This window comes from Acomys minous, assembly GCF_964271855.1.
Source record: "Acomys minous genome assembly, chromosome: 2".
NCBI lineage: Eukaryota > Metazoa > Chordata > Mammalia > Rodentia > Muridae > Acomys > Acomys minous.
The window spans coordinates 46,412,194-46,425,497 of record NC_140484.1 but is presented as its reverse complement, the minus strand read 5'-3'; the positions used below and the strand labels follow the sequence as shown (position 1 = coordinate 46,425,497).

The 13,304-nt window shown below is 43.1% G+C and overlaps 1 pseudogene across 1 annotated transcript; it reads right to left on the bottom strand.

Annotated features, from left to right (window-relative positions):
* Positions 1–3,976: 3,976 nt before the first annotated feature.
* Positions 3,977–10,748, bottom strand: LOC311609501 (olfactory receptor 4D11-like; annotated as a pseudogene). Its single transcript has 2 exons — positions 10,545–10,748; positions 3,977–4,585 (listed from the first exon to the last, which is right to left on the bottom strand). The product of its transcript is annotated as an olfactory receptor 4D11-like (transcript).
* Positions 10,749–13,304: the final 2,556 nt, after the last annotated feature.

Below are 13,304 nucleotides of genomic sequence, written 5' to 3'. Positions count from 1 at the left end.
GAGACCTACACCAGGGTAGGCTTCTGGGAGGCTATGAAAGTGACTTTAGCTGAGACCCCCTAGTAACAGGGGTCATGGAGACTAAAGAGGCCACCCTCTGACCAGGCAGGACTCCTAGTGGCAGGAGGGGAGCACTAAAACACTCACAAAAACTTGGACCCAAAATTTACCCCGCCTACAAGAAATGCAGGGATAAAGGTTGAGCAGAGATTGAAGGAGTCCAAACAACGCCAGGCCCAACCCGAGAACCACTCCGTGGATGAGAGCCAACCCTTGACACTATTAGTGATACTCTGCTAAGCTTGCAGACAAGACCTAGCGTAGCTGTCCTCTGAGAGGCTCCACCCAGGAACGCAGAAGCTGAGACTCACAGCCAAACATTGGGCAAAATGTAGGGAGCTTTGTGAAAGAGTGGGGAGAAGGAGAGAAGAGCCCAGAGGGCACAGGAGATCTACAAGAAGACCAACAGTGCCAACTAACCTGGGCCTGCGTGGGGTGGGGGGGAGGGGCGGCTTGCGAAGACTGAAGCACCAACAAAAGACCATGTATGGACCGGACCTAGGCTCCCTCCACAGATGTACCCAATGGGCAGCTTGGTCTTCATGTGAGTTCCCTAGAAAGGGGAGCAGGGCCTGTCTCTGACAAGGTGTCTGTTGCCTGCTTGTCAATCGCTTACCCCTAGTGGGGCTGCCTTGCCAGGACACTGTGAAAGAGGAAGTGCTCAGTCCTGATGGGACTGGATGGCTGGTGTGGGTTAGTGTGTGTGTGTGTGTGTGTGTGTGTGTGTGTGTGTGTGTGTGTATGCATGTGTGTGTGTGTGTGTGTCTTCTTTTCTGAGGGGTAGAGGAGAGGGGATGGGGGAAAAGGGAGGGAGGGAGAGAAGGAGGGAGAGAAAGAAGGAGGGAGGGAGGGAGGGAGGGACTGGAAGGAGAGGAGGGAGGGAGGCTACAGTTGAAGTGTAAAGTGAATAACTAAATAAAAAAAAAAAACTGCCCAGCCATCTCTACAGATACCACTGTCAGTATTTTAAAAACAATTTATTAATTTATATTTATTTTATGTGTACTAATGTGTTGACCTTGGATCCTCTGAAACTGGAGTTCTGGATGGTTGTGAGCCACCATGTGGGTGCTGGAGCCTGAATCTGGGTTCTCCGTAAGAACTTCTAACCACCGGGTCATCTCCCCGGTGACCCCCTCCTCCCCACTGTCTTCATCGTCGTCATTGTTGTTGTTGTAGTCGTCGTCGTCGTCATCATCATCATCATCATCATCATCATCAAGTTTTTTTGAGCCAGGGTTTTTCTGTGTAGCCTTGGCTGGAACTCACTCTGTAGACCAAGCTGGCCTCAACCGCAGAGATCTGCCTGCCTCTGCCTCCTGAGTGCTGGCATGAAAGGCGCACACTCAGGACCTGGTAGCTCTGACTTCCCTTGAATGTTTTCTTGGCTTCCATCCCCGGGTCACTAAGCTGGTTCTCTTTGCTTCCACCTCTCATTCAGTTTTGTGCCATCAAGGCTTGAGGGCTGTTGGAGAAACGGCTTTAAGAAGCCTGACTAAAATTCAGATAAAGAGACGCTCGAACAGTTCCCAAGGTCTCAGTCTGTAAGAGGCAAATGCTTTTTTGTTTTATTTTATTTATTTTTATTATTTATTTTATTTTATTTTATTTTATTTTATTTTATTTTATTTTGAGACAGGATTTTCCTGTGTAGCCATGGCTGTCCTGGGCTCACATTGTCAATCAGGCTGGCCTCAAACTCACAGTGATCCGCCTTTGCCTCCCAGAGTGCTGGGATTAAAGGCCTGCACCACCCAGTGGCAAATACTTTTGAATAGTGTTATTTTAAAAGTTTGATATTCTAATGAAGCAAGTTTAATTCAAGTTCCTTTGTAATTCAGTTTCTATTCATCAACCAAAGAAAGGCCTTTTAGGGATCTCATCTTTGAAGGTTTTCCAACAAAGCACACATTTACTTGTGGGAGAATGCTTTACCAGAGAAATTCTATATTTAAGCTTCAAAAAAGCAGAACTTACCATAGAGAAGGATGTTAAACTGGAAGCTATCTGGTACTACTTCTAGAAGGTACAGGAGAAAAATTTTAGTGGTTATTGGTCAGGCAAAAAAAAAATTGTTAAATAGCACACAAAGATATGACCTATATAGTAAGAGAGCTTCCACTTTATGTACATGAAAAATGAAAAGTCTCTTGCCCCTCTGAGGACATAGTGAAGGAAGAAAAACAAACATTTACCAACAACCCAAGGGGTACACAGGGCCTTCAGAGACTAGGGAGACTGCGAGAGGCCCTCATGCCCCCTGGGCCCTTTACAGCAAGCATAGTTATGGTGGTCTGAATAGAATGTCCCCCATAGGCTCATATAGTTGGATGCTTGGTCCTCAGTTGTGGCGCTGTTTGGGAAGGGTTAGAAGGCGTGGCCTTATTGGTGGAGGTATGTGCCTGGGGGTGGATTTTGAGTTTCAAGATCTATGCTATTTGTAGTTACCTCTCTTTCTCTCTCTTCCTCTGGTCATTGTCTCAACATGTAAGCTCTCAGCTCCTGCTACACTATGGGTAGCACCCATTCCTGCCTGCTGTCATGCTTCCTGGTGGGAAGGTCATAGACTCTAACCTTCTGGAACACTGAGCCCCCAAATCAAACATTTTCTTTAATGAGTTTCCTTGGTTATGGTGTCTTTTCACAGCAACAGAAGAGTAACTAAGAAACATGGTCTCCACTCTGTCCTCAGCCTGTAAACACACATCCCAGTACAAACAAGAACCCTGCATATTTGGTTCATGTGTGACACTCCCACACCTTAAAAATGATTCATGTGTCTCTGTGTGTAGTACCCACAGAGGCCAGAAGAGGGTGTTAGATTCCCTGGAGCTAAAATTACAGGCAGTTGTGAGATACTCAGTGTGGATGCTGGGGACCTCTCAAAGAGCAGCAAGTGTCCTCAATCACTGAGCCTCTGCCCCACCCCAGTCTAGCCATTTTATATCTGAACATCTTGGCCTGCCTTCAGCAGGAATCCTGGTACGTCACCATATCAGTTACTTGTTTCGTTGCTATGACAATATACCCGACAAAAGGATCTTAGAGAAGGAAAAGTTGGCTCGCGCTTTGAGGGTTTATCCTGATGGGGATGTCATGGTGGCAGAAGTGTGAAGCTGTTGGTCCCACTGCACCCTGAATCAGAAAGAGGAGAACAATGAATGTTGGTGCTCAGCTCTTTTTCTCCCTTTATTTGTTCTGGGACCCCACCTATGGAACAGTGACACCTACAGTACAGTGTGTTCCTTCCCAGCTCGGTTAGAAACCTCTTCACAGTCATCCCAGAGCCTTCCGTCCTAGGTGATGCTAGGTTCTGTTAGGCTGACAATATCACTCATCTCAGTCAGAATGCCTCTGACTGCACCCACTAGCATCCCTTTTCAGTTCTGCTCTTTGGCTACAATATCCTACCTGTGTTTACTTTGTTCAGAGTTGAGTCCATTCCGTCTGCTCATCTGCTGTGGCAATTATCACATTTGTCCTTGCAGTCATGAATTAAGTTTTGCAGCATTTTGTCTGTGTGTGAAGAGGGTGATGCCGGAGAAGGATTCCCTGCCAAGATGGCATGGGGAAAGGTTTTGAAGTGATGGGAGCATTCTATGTTTTAATTACATTATCTTTCAGAATCCACCGAATTCTATATATATCAAAGGACACTTTTTATTGTATATGAATTGTACCTCCCTGAACAAGAACACTGAAGTCAAAGGCACCATTTCCCCTCACTAAAGAAATGAAGAGTTAAAAAAAAAAAAAAGAAAAGAAATGAAGAGTTGCTTGAAACTCTAACCTTGAGAATTATTTATTTTCACATTTTTTTGATATGCAACTTATCAAAAGAGAAATCATGCTTGAACCAAAAGCTCAGAGGCAGGTTGATGAGCAGGGCTGTGTAGGACACCAGCAGAAAGAGAAACTACAAGGTAGAGATCAGGCCATGGTTAGGAATCATTAAGACCTCAAGAGCAAAGGTGTCAGTGCAGGCCAGCTTGAGGACCTGTGCGACACCGCAGTGGAAACCATCAACAGCATTGGGCCCACAGAAGGGGAGTGGCAGCATGAGCGCGATCTGCACAATGCAGTGAATGAATGAAGGCCCCGACCCAGGAGGCCATGGTGAGGGCTGTACACCACCCCTTACCCATGATGCTCACATAGTGCAGGGCTTGGAGATGGCCATGTTGCGATCAAACACCATCACAGAGAGAGAAAAAATGTCTGCCCCACCAAGCAGGTGGAAGAAAAAGATCTGAGTGAAGCATCCATTGAAGGAGATGGTCTTTCTTCTTGAGAGAAGGTCCACTAGGACCTTTGGAACAGTAATGGAGGAGAAGCAGATGTCCAAGGCAGAGAGGTTGTGTAGCAGGAAGTCCATGGGAGTGTGGAGGCGGGACTCCCAGGTTACAGTGACCGTGATGAGGAGGTTGCCTAGCACAGTTGCTGTGCACACCAAGAACAAGAAAAGAAACAGGACCAAACTTAACTCTTAGGACTGGGTCAGCCCTTTGAAAACAAATTCTTTCACCTGCTATAATTTTTCTTCTCCGTTGGGAGCAGAAAGTATTTCCATTGGGAGGAAACACTTTTGTTAAGGAAAAGTACATCATCAACACCAAAATGAGAGCCAGGTGCAGAGGTTCACGCCTGTAATCCCAGCACTCAGAGACAGGTGGATCTCTGTGAGTCTGAGTCCAGCTTGGTCTACAAAATGAGTCCAGAACAGCTAAGGTTAACACAGAGAAACCCTGTCTCAAAAAAACCAAACCAAACCAAACCAACCAAACAACAACAACAAAACCCAACCAAACAAACCAACAAAAACCAAAACGAGAGCTGGGTGTAGTGGCAAACGCCTGTAATCCCAGCACTCAAGGAGGCAGAGACAAACAGATCTCTGTGAGTTCGAGGCCAGCCTGGTCAGCAAAGCGAGTCCTGGACAGCCACAGCTACGTAAAGAAACCCTATCTTGGAAAACAAAAACAAAAACAAAAACAAAAACACCAAACCAAACCAAAACAAGCAAACAAAAATAGCAACAACAAAAAAACCAAAAACCAACCAAACAAAAACCAAAATGAATGTGGACTGTGTTTTGGGTATTATTTTGCTCTCAAAAATTTTATTACATCTATTTAGTGTGTGTGTACGCGTGTTCTTGGATCCTATAGCACGGTCCTGGAGGCGAGAGGACAACCTACGGGAGTCAGTTCTCTCCTTCCATCGTGTGGGCCCTAGGGATTAATTCCTTTGTTTATTATTTATTTTTTCCCTATGGATTAACTCCAATGATCAAGTTTTTAGTGGTAAGTGTCTTTACTCACTGAGTCACCTTGCTGGCCCTGGGTGGAATAAACTATTTCTCCTCTCTAATTAATGTTTGACTACTTCCACTGTTCACGTGCCTTTATACTCTTCCTACTCCATAGTCTGTCCTTCTTGAGGCTGACCTCTGACCCTACTCTAACCACTGGACACTCTGGATTTTACTGGGATTCTTCCCGTCAGCTCTGAATTTCTATTTTGTTAATTTTCCTGCTTTAATCTCCTGTTAGGCTGAGGTCATGCAAATCCAATTCTCTAAGATTCATTCATAATTATTTATTAATCTATCAATAATTCAGGAAATTTTATTGCTTACAAACATTTGTAGTCTATAAGATGGTCAGTTATTTTATTCAGCATAAATACAGACTTATTAAAAACTGCATCACATGCAGCCATTTAGATAATGCATAAAGAGGTCTTTTTTTAAAATTTAAGTTTCAAAGTGTGATAGAAAAGAGTATGGCAGAGAGAAAAGACATTGACTTGGGAGACATGGGCTTTGATGCCTCCCTCAGGGATTGATGGAGCAATGACACAATGGTTAGAGGCATTTGAACCGGAGGCTTAGTCTCTCATCACTGAAACCTGAGCACTAGTGACCACAGGAAGTTAGGTCTTCATAAGCCATAAGCGGCATTAGATAAACTTGTCCTAGCCTTTCTAGTGTTCGGGGCTTTCCTAATAAATTGTTCTTACTTGGGTTGGTTGTCTTCCGTTACCTGGGGAGGAGGCAAGACCTGTATTCTGTCCCCAACTTACCAGCACTTAGCCCTTAACTAGTCATACTCTTTAAGTGGCCAAGCTTTGTTCTTGACAGTGAACTTGAGGTTGATTGGTGGTTTCTTTTCTGTTTTTTGTTTTTTGAGACAGGGTTTCTTTGTGTAGCCTTGGCTGTCCTGGACTCACTTTGTAGACCAGGCTGCCCTCAAACTCACAGTGATCCGCCTGCCTCTGCCTCCCGAGTGCTGGGATTACAGGCGTGCACCATCACGCCCGGCGAGGTTGATTGGTGTTAATAAGAAAATCTACTGAGAGCAACAATGTTCAGAAACAGTTTGTAGTTGTAGGAGAAAGGCCTTCATAAAGTGAAGTGGCTACTGTCTTCCATGGCCATGGAGCCTCCAGGAGGAGGAGCTGAGTGGCTTTTGGGACTCTGGCCCAAGCCTCTCTCTTGCTACTTCCTGGTGTCCCTGAGGTGAGCTGCCCCTCTACGATTGCAATGAAGTTCGGTGCAGTCATGGCAGAGACTCACGGGGCTATGTGACCAGGCCTGAATGGAACCTGTGAGACTGACAGCAGTTTCTGGATGTTTAATCATTTCTCAGCCATTCAGTTTTTCTACTCTTCTCTATCTGAAAAATGAGGAAATAAAAAATCAAGTGCTGTTAAATGTGACAATTTATTGTACTGAATGTTTTTCAGTAGATGCTATCTGATTATTACTGTAGGCTGAATTCAGACATGAATATATAGCACTGCTGAGACCATCTCTTCAATATCATCTAGACAAACCGTAGGACAGTTATCATAAAACATTGGAGTCATCACAGAAGTATTGTTATGAAGAGAGACAACCAAGGCATATATAACTAAATAAAGGGAATGGTTGGATAGAGCTAGGTGACCGTTCATGAATGGATGTCTCTCTCTACTCCAGGGGTTTAACTTTAGTACTTTGTAAGGTCAGGGGCTGTTAGCAGTGAAGTGAGAGTCTTGTCTCTCAGCAGCCTTGCCTTGCTTGGGTTTCAGGAGCAGCCGTGTTCACGGAGGAGAGTTTCTGAGACTCTGAAATCCCTCTTGGAAACATTCCTCTGGCCCAGAGGTTTCTGGCCGTGGATTTCTTGTCATGAGAACTAAATTCCTGCTTCTGGCCTTCCACATTCTGTTTGCTGGTGCCCAGAGAAAAACAATGAGAACTAATAAAAATTTCAAAAATAAAGTTTATAAGGGTGTCTGTTTCACTCCTGTATATGAAATGATAACTGCAATAGAAAATGTCCAACTACAGGGTACTGCTTAAACATCATTTGAAAATTCTATTTAAGCAGATAGCACAAGGCTATTGAAAAGACCCAGGCTCTCTTATATATGAGGGTAAATAAAGTGTTCAGGACACATTAGGTGAAAGAATATATATGCTAGGATTTATTTATAGGATGAGCTAATTGTTCATAAAAATTCTCAAGGCTAACGGCAAGTGAATCTCCTAGAAATGAATTAGTATTGAAAACTTTTTCTGTAGTGTATATATCCCCATCATTTGATTATCTAACAATTGCATACTTAACAGTCTTGTTTGGGTATATGTGCATATATAGACACACTATCAGAAAAACATTAAAAGAATATTGTCTATTGTTTTTGTTCTTTTGGCTGATGGTTGTTGCTTAAGGCAAGCATGTACTTGCCAAGAGACTCTTACTCCAGTATCACAGGTTGACCTTAGGGCTTCATCATGCCAGGCCATGCTACACCACTGAGCTAAACTCCCAGCCCCTCTCTAGCTCTGTATATGTATTTATTATGCAGTATCTAAGCCACCATAGAGTTATACTTAAAAAAAAAAACCAAAACCTAGCTTACCTGTATCACTTCTATTATGTCTCTTAATCTTGACCTGGTCAGGCTTATAAACTGTTACTGAAGAAATCAATACAGAAATAATTGGAATACAGAGAAATAAGGTCTTATGAAAGGCAATTCTATGACTAACATTAAGTCACAATGAGAGCAGCTTACAGAGCTGAGGAATGAGTAAGCAATGAGTAAAGCTCCCAGGGGACAGGCAGGGCCACCCAAAGGCAGAAGAGGAAGCACAGGCAGACAGCCTCAAGAATGTTTTGCAGATAAGGAAATGGAGGTTACAGGAAGAGGAGTGTTTGTGCCTCCCGCCCCACCCCCAAGTTATGCCTCCTGTGCATTTGACTTATTCGGAACGTCAATTAGAACTGATGAGGAGGTCTTCCAAATGGACGTTTTCCCCACAACCTCTTTGCTGGGTGTTTGGGGGCAGCCCAGGTGCTTGAACTGGACCAGGAAGAATTGCAAATGAGAAGCCTTTGCTGGACCTTGGGCGCCACCTATGGGAGATCAGTGAATTGGGAAATAGATAAAACTTTTATGGCAAGACGCACATGAAAGAGAACTAGGGGATGGCTTTAATAAAAGCACCCCGTTTGCTTTCCATCTTAAAAATGCACAGGACCAGCATCCTGGGGTTCTGTAAAGGAATCAGTCTTGAAAGTAATCACATCCCCAATTCAACTGACAAGTACCAAACTGGCAGCCTTCCATGTTCAATGATGGATACAAGAAATGGAAACCAGGGTGGTTAATGAGAAGTCCCGGGGTTGTACGACCACACTGGAACAGAATAAAGACACCAGTTATGAGAAGTTTCCTCTGCTAGGTTTTTGGAAAGAAAAATTCAAAATTACCAATATATCTGAGAAAACACATGCTAATGAAATAGGCTTTTGAATGCTATAGTTCCTTTTTTTTTTGGTTTTTTGAGACAAGGTTTCTCTGTGTAGCCTTGGCTGTCCTGGACTCGCTCTGTAGAGCAGGCTGGCCTCGAACTCACAGCGATCTGCCTGCCTCTGCCTCCCGAGTGCTGGGATTAAAGGCGTGCGCCACCACGCCCGGCTGTTGAATGCTATAGTTCCTAATGAGAGAGAGAAAAAAAAATCCGACTCCATTATTCACATCCTCTAACAATGCCGAACTTTCCTGTGCCCTCCACGCTGCCATCCTTGTCTTGAACACTAACTTATTCCTCTTTGCACTGCTCTGGCTTTTGGAATTAGTAAGTAGTACCCCCCCACTTACTGAAAGCATCACTGACATATGGACCCTTTTTTTAGTTAATCCACAGTAATATTTCAAAGTTTGGATGGGCATGGGCACATGTGCTCAGACACAGACAAACCAACTACTTCCCAAAAGCCTTAGTTTAGTATGGACACCTCATTAAATTAAAAAAAAAAAATCTCAATCTCTAATGCCTACCCAAGAAGCAGAGATGGCTATTTGGCTGTGTGAACTGACCACAGACGTGTATAATTTATCAAGGATCACTTCTCCTTAAGGAAGACACACACCTGAGAGTTGGTAGCTCGGTATCTTCTCTCTTACAGTCTCTTCTGCATGACTCTACCATGCTTTTCCATGGCGAGCCTGCTCTGAGTGGCCCCTCACTCAGCTTCAGCCCCCGTTAAAGAATCACAAAGAGAATGGTGTTGGGCACGATTATTGAAGTCCAGTAGCTAGACTTCCTTCTGGGAGAAAAATCTTGTTGGGAGTTATTGTAAGAGGTACACTGGAAGATATGTGCAAACAAACAAGTTGGCTTTGAGAGTCCCCTGCTGGAGGCAGGGGAGGGGACCCAGAGCTTGGACCCAGAGCTTGGGTATCTTTGCTGAATAGGCTCAGAGGGAGCAAACAAGTGTTCTAAGATTTAGGAACTTAGAGAAAGTGAACACAATTCCTCATATGGGATATTTCATCATATGGGATATTTCATCATATCTATTTTTTTCTTATTGACCTTCTATATATTCAGAGGTATCAAAGAGACTGGAAAACATGTTTGTTTGCTTTTCTTTCTTTGCTAAGTTTACCATGTTAACTATTCTTTGTTTTTATTTTTCCTGTGTGTGTGTTCCTGTGTAGATGAATGTATATGCATGTTCATGTGCCCATGCTAATGGATGTGGAGGCCAGAGGTTGCAATTGAGTGTCTTCCTTGAGATAGCTTCTCTCACCTGATATATTGCTCATGCCTAACCTAAGACGCCTGAGAGGATATGATCGTTATGGGCAGGAACTGAACACGTCCTTGTGAGTTGCTGTCGCTCTCCACTGCCTCCAGTTCTTCTTTCTTTGTAAACCTTTCTGATTAAACTGCTTTCAGATTTCTTTCATATTTGGCAATAATTTGTCACATTTTTCTCCTGGAACTTGTGAGCTTTTTTTGGTATCAGGAGAGGTGATTAAAGAATATATAACCAAAATAAACAAAAGGACAATTTAATAGAGCTGGGCTAGGTGATCATCTCATGAAAATATGTCTCTAGTTAAGGTGTTCTTTTGCAGAAGATGGAAGAAAATGGAAGAGCATCTGGGAGACAGCCATTTCAGGAGCTGGTTCTCTCCCTGACAGGCTGGTCACGGAGTGTGATGGAAGGAAAGCAGATGTCACAAGCAGACTGTGGGGAAGGAAGCTCTCGGGGATGTGGAAGATTCATGATGATGGTGTTGAGGTTTCCTGTTAGGGTTGTCACGTACACGGGAAGCAAGACAGATAAGATGCAGCGCAGCTCTTGGGACTGAGCAATCTCCAGGAAGACAAATTCTTTCACCATGGTATTAATTTCCTTGATCCTTCAGGTCATATATCCCATTTCAAGTGCATCTCTGGAAGAATGACAGAACATTGACTATATAACCTGGTCTAAATCTTAGTGCCCTCTTTTCAGTGGAATGTAGTTTGGACTCAAGGAGGGAAAATTCCCCCCCCCCTCCCCTGTCTGTCTGTCTGTCTGTCTGTCTCTCCTCTTTCTCAGTACTGAGATTCTCTGTGTAGCTCCGGCTGTCCTGGAACTTGCTTTGTAGACCTGACAGGTTTGCCTTGAAATCAGAGACCCCCCCTGCCTCAGGCTTCTGAATGCTGGGATTAAAGGTGTGCACCACTTGGCCTGGTTAAAAAAAAAAATGCATGCTCTGTGATTGCAACTTAGGATGCAGCTATTAACTTGAAAGAATTTTTACTCAGTCATTAAGCAAGTAGATTCTGTCACTAACTCAAGGCAATGGAGCAGATAGGGACCAACTCTGCATAAGAGAAGACATCTAAATATCAGCTCAACTTTATTACTGTGAAGTTACAGATGAATATTGCAACAACAAATGGTCATACACACACAAGAAAGACTAGAATAAAGAGATAAAAGGAAATTATTTTAAAATGTGACAATAATAAGGCAAATGAAATATACCAAGTCTCATGGCTTGAGACTACCGGAACACTTACACAGTGTAAGTGGCATGTGAGATTGGTACAGCCCCTTTACTGCTTAATTATATAAGTTTGCCTGTATGTATACGAATATATGATATGTATCTTTACATGTTATAGTCCCTAGGAGTCTATTTCTGTGTCTTTACTCTAAGGATATATATTTATACTCCTAGAAAATATATACACACGCCTGCCAAGAGATATATCCAAAAGTGTTCACATAGTACCCTTCACAATTTCCTGAAGCTAGCAGAGGACATTTACCCCTCACTGAGAACAAACAAGACTGTGTTAAACTTAGACACTACACAAGAGCAACAGGACTTGTGAGCATTATTTGTAACAGTATGAGTGAGTTTCTCAGATACTATTTTCTTAAATAACCTATGTACCAAAGATAAACATTTTTTTTTGTTTTATTAATGTAGATGCAATTGAAGGGAGCTTGAGTGAGGATCCTTAGGAGTTGATAATGTTGTGTCTTAACCCGGTGCTTGTTACAAAAGCATTTTCAATTTGTGTTAAAATTTGTTGAACTGTGCACGCCAGTGATTTTTTTTAATATGTAAGTAGATTCCATATGTAAGGGAAAAGTTAAAATTAAGAAACATGTAACACTTGGGAGGCAGAGGTAGGAGGATCTCTGTGAGTTCCAGATCAACCAAGACTACATAGTGAGACCCTGTCTCAAAAAAAAAAAATCAGTAAATATGTAACTATCTCTTCTGTAATGCCTAATGGCATGTCAAAATGATCTAATTAATAAATATGTAGCTATTTCCTCTGTAACACCTAATGGACTCTCTAAAGAATGACTTTTGTGGGTCTGGAGAGATGACTCAGTGGATACAGTGATTGTCATGTGAGGGTAAGGCTCAGAGCTTGGCGTCTTAGAACCCAGCAAGAGCTAGGAAGGTATGGTGGCCTGGTAATCCCAGCCATCAGGAAACAGAGACGGAGAACCACTGGGCCGAGATGTTAGCTATACCAGTCTCATTAGGACACTCTGGGATCTGAGAGATCTTGCCTCAGAGAATACAGTGGCGACCAATCAAGGAAGACCCCAGATGTTAACCTCTGTCCTCTATGTTGTATGTAAGGTGCAGTCATAGTATCTGTACTGTACCATCCTGTAATGGACCATCCACTTTTTATTTGTTTGTTTGTTTTTGTTTTTTGAGAGGGTTCCTCTGTGTCACCCTGGCTGTCCTGGACTCTCTTGTAGACCAGGTTGGTCTTGACTTACAGAGATCCGCCTGCCTCTGCCTCCTGAGTGCTGGGATTAAAGCTGTGCGCCACCACGCCCAGCTGACCACCCGCTTTTAGAACAGCTACTTTTCCTGATGTGTAACTATAGTCTTCACCAGCTGCATTCGGAGTCACCTTTGCAAACTGAGCTTCCAGATGGACTTCATGTCTTCTCAGTTTCTTTTGTTATTTTGCTAACCTCACTATTCACACATTGATTATTTTCCTCCTGAATGTAGCTTTAATTTCTCTGATTTAATTTCATTTTGTTGTTCTAGTCCTTGGTGGGGGGGGGAACCATCAAAAGATTACACTTTTCCAAGAAGCACCCTCTTACTTATTCACTCACATGGAAAACTAACATCTTCATGTTTCTCTTCATGGTTTTAGTTCAGGACATCTTTGTCCTTCCAACTTTTTTTTTTTCCTGAGGCAGAGATTTTCTGTTTAGCCCTGGCTATCCTGGCACACTGTAGAACAGGCTGGCCTTGAACTCACGGATCCACCAGCTTCTGCCTCCTCAGTGCTGGGATTAAAGGTTTGTACCATTGTATCCAGCCTGTCCTTCTAATTTTCATGTTTGCATTCATAACGTGATTCAAGAATAAATTTTATATGTGATAATCACAGAAATCCCAGAAGAATCAGAATT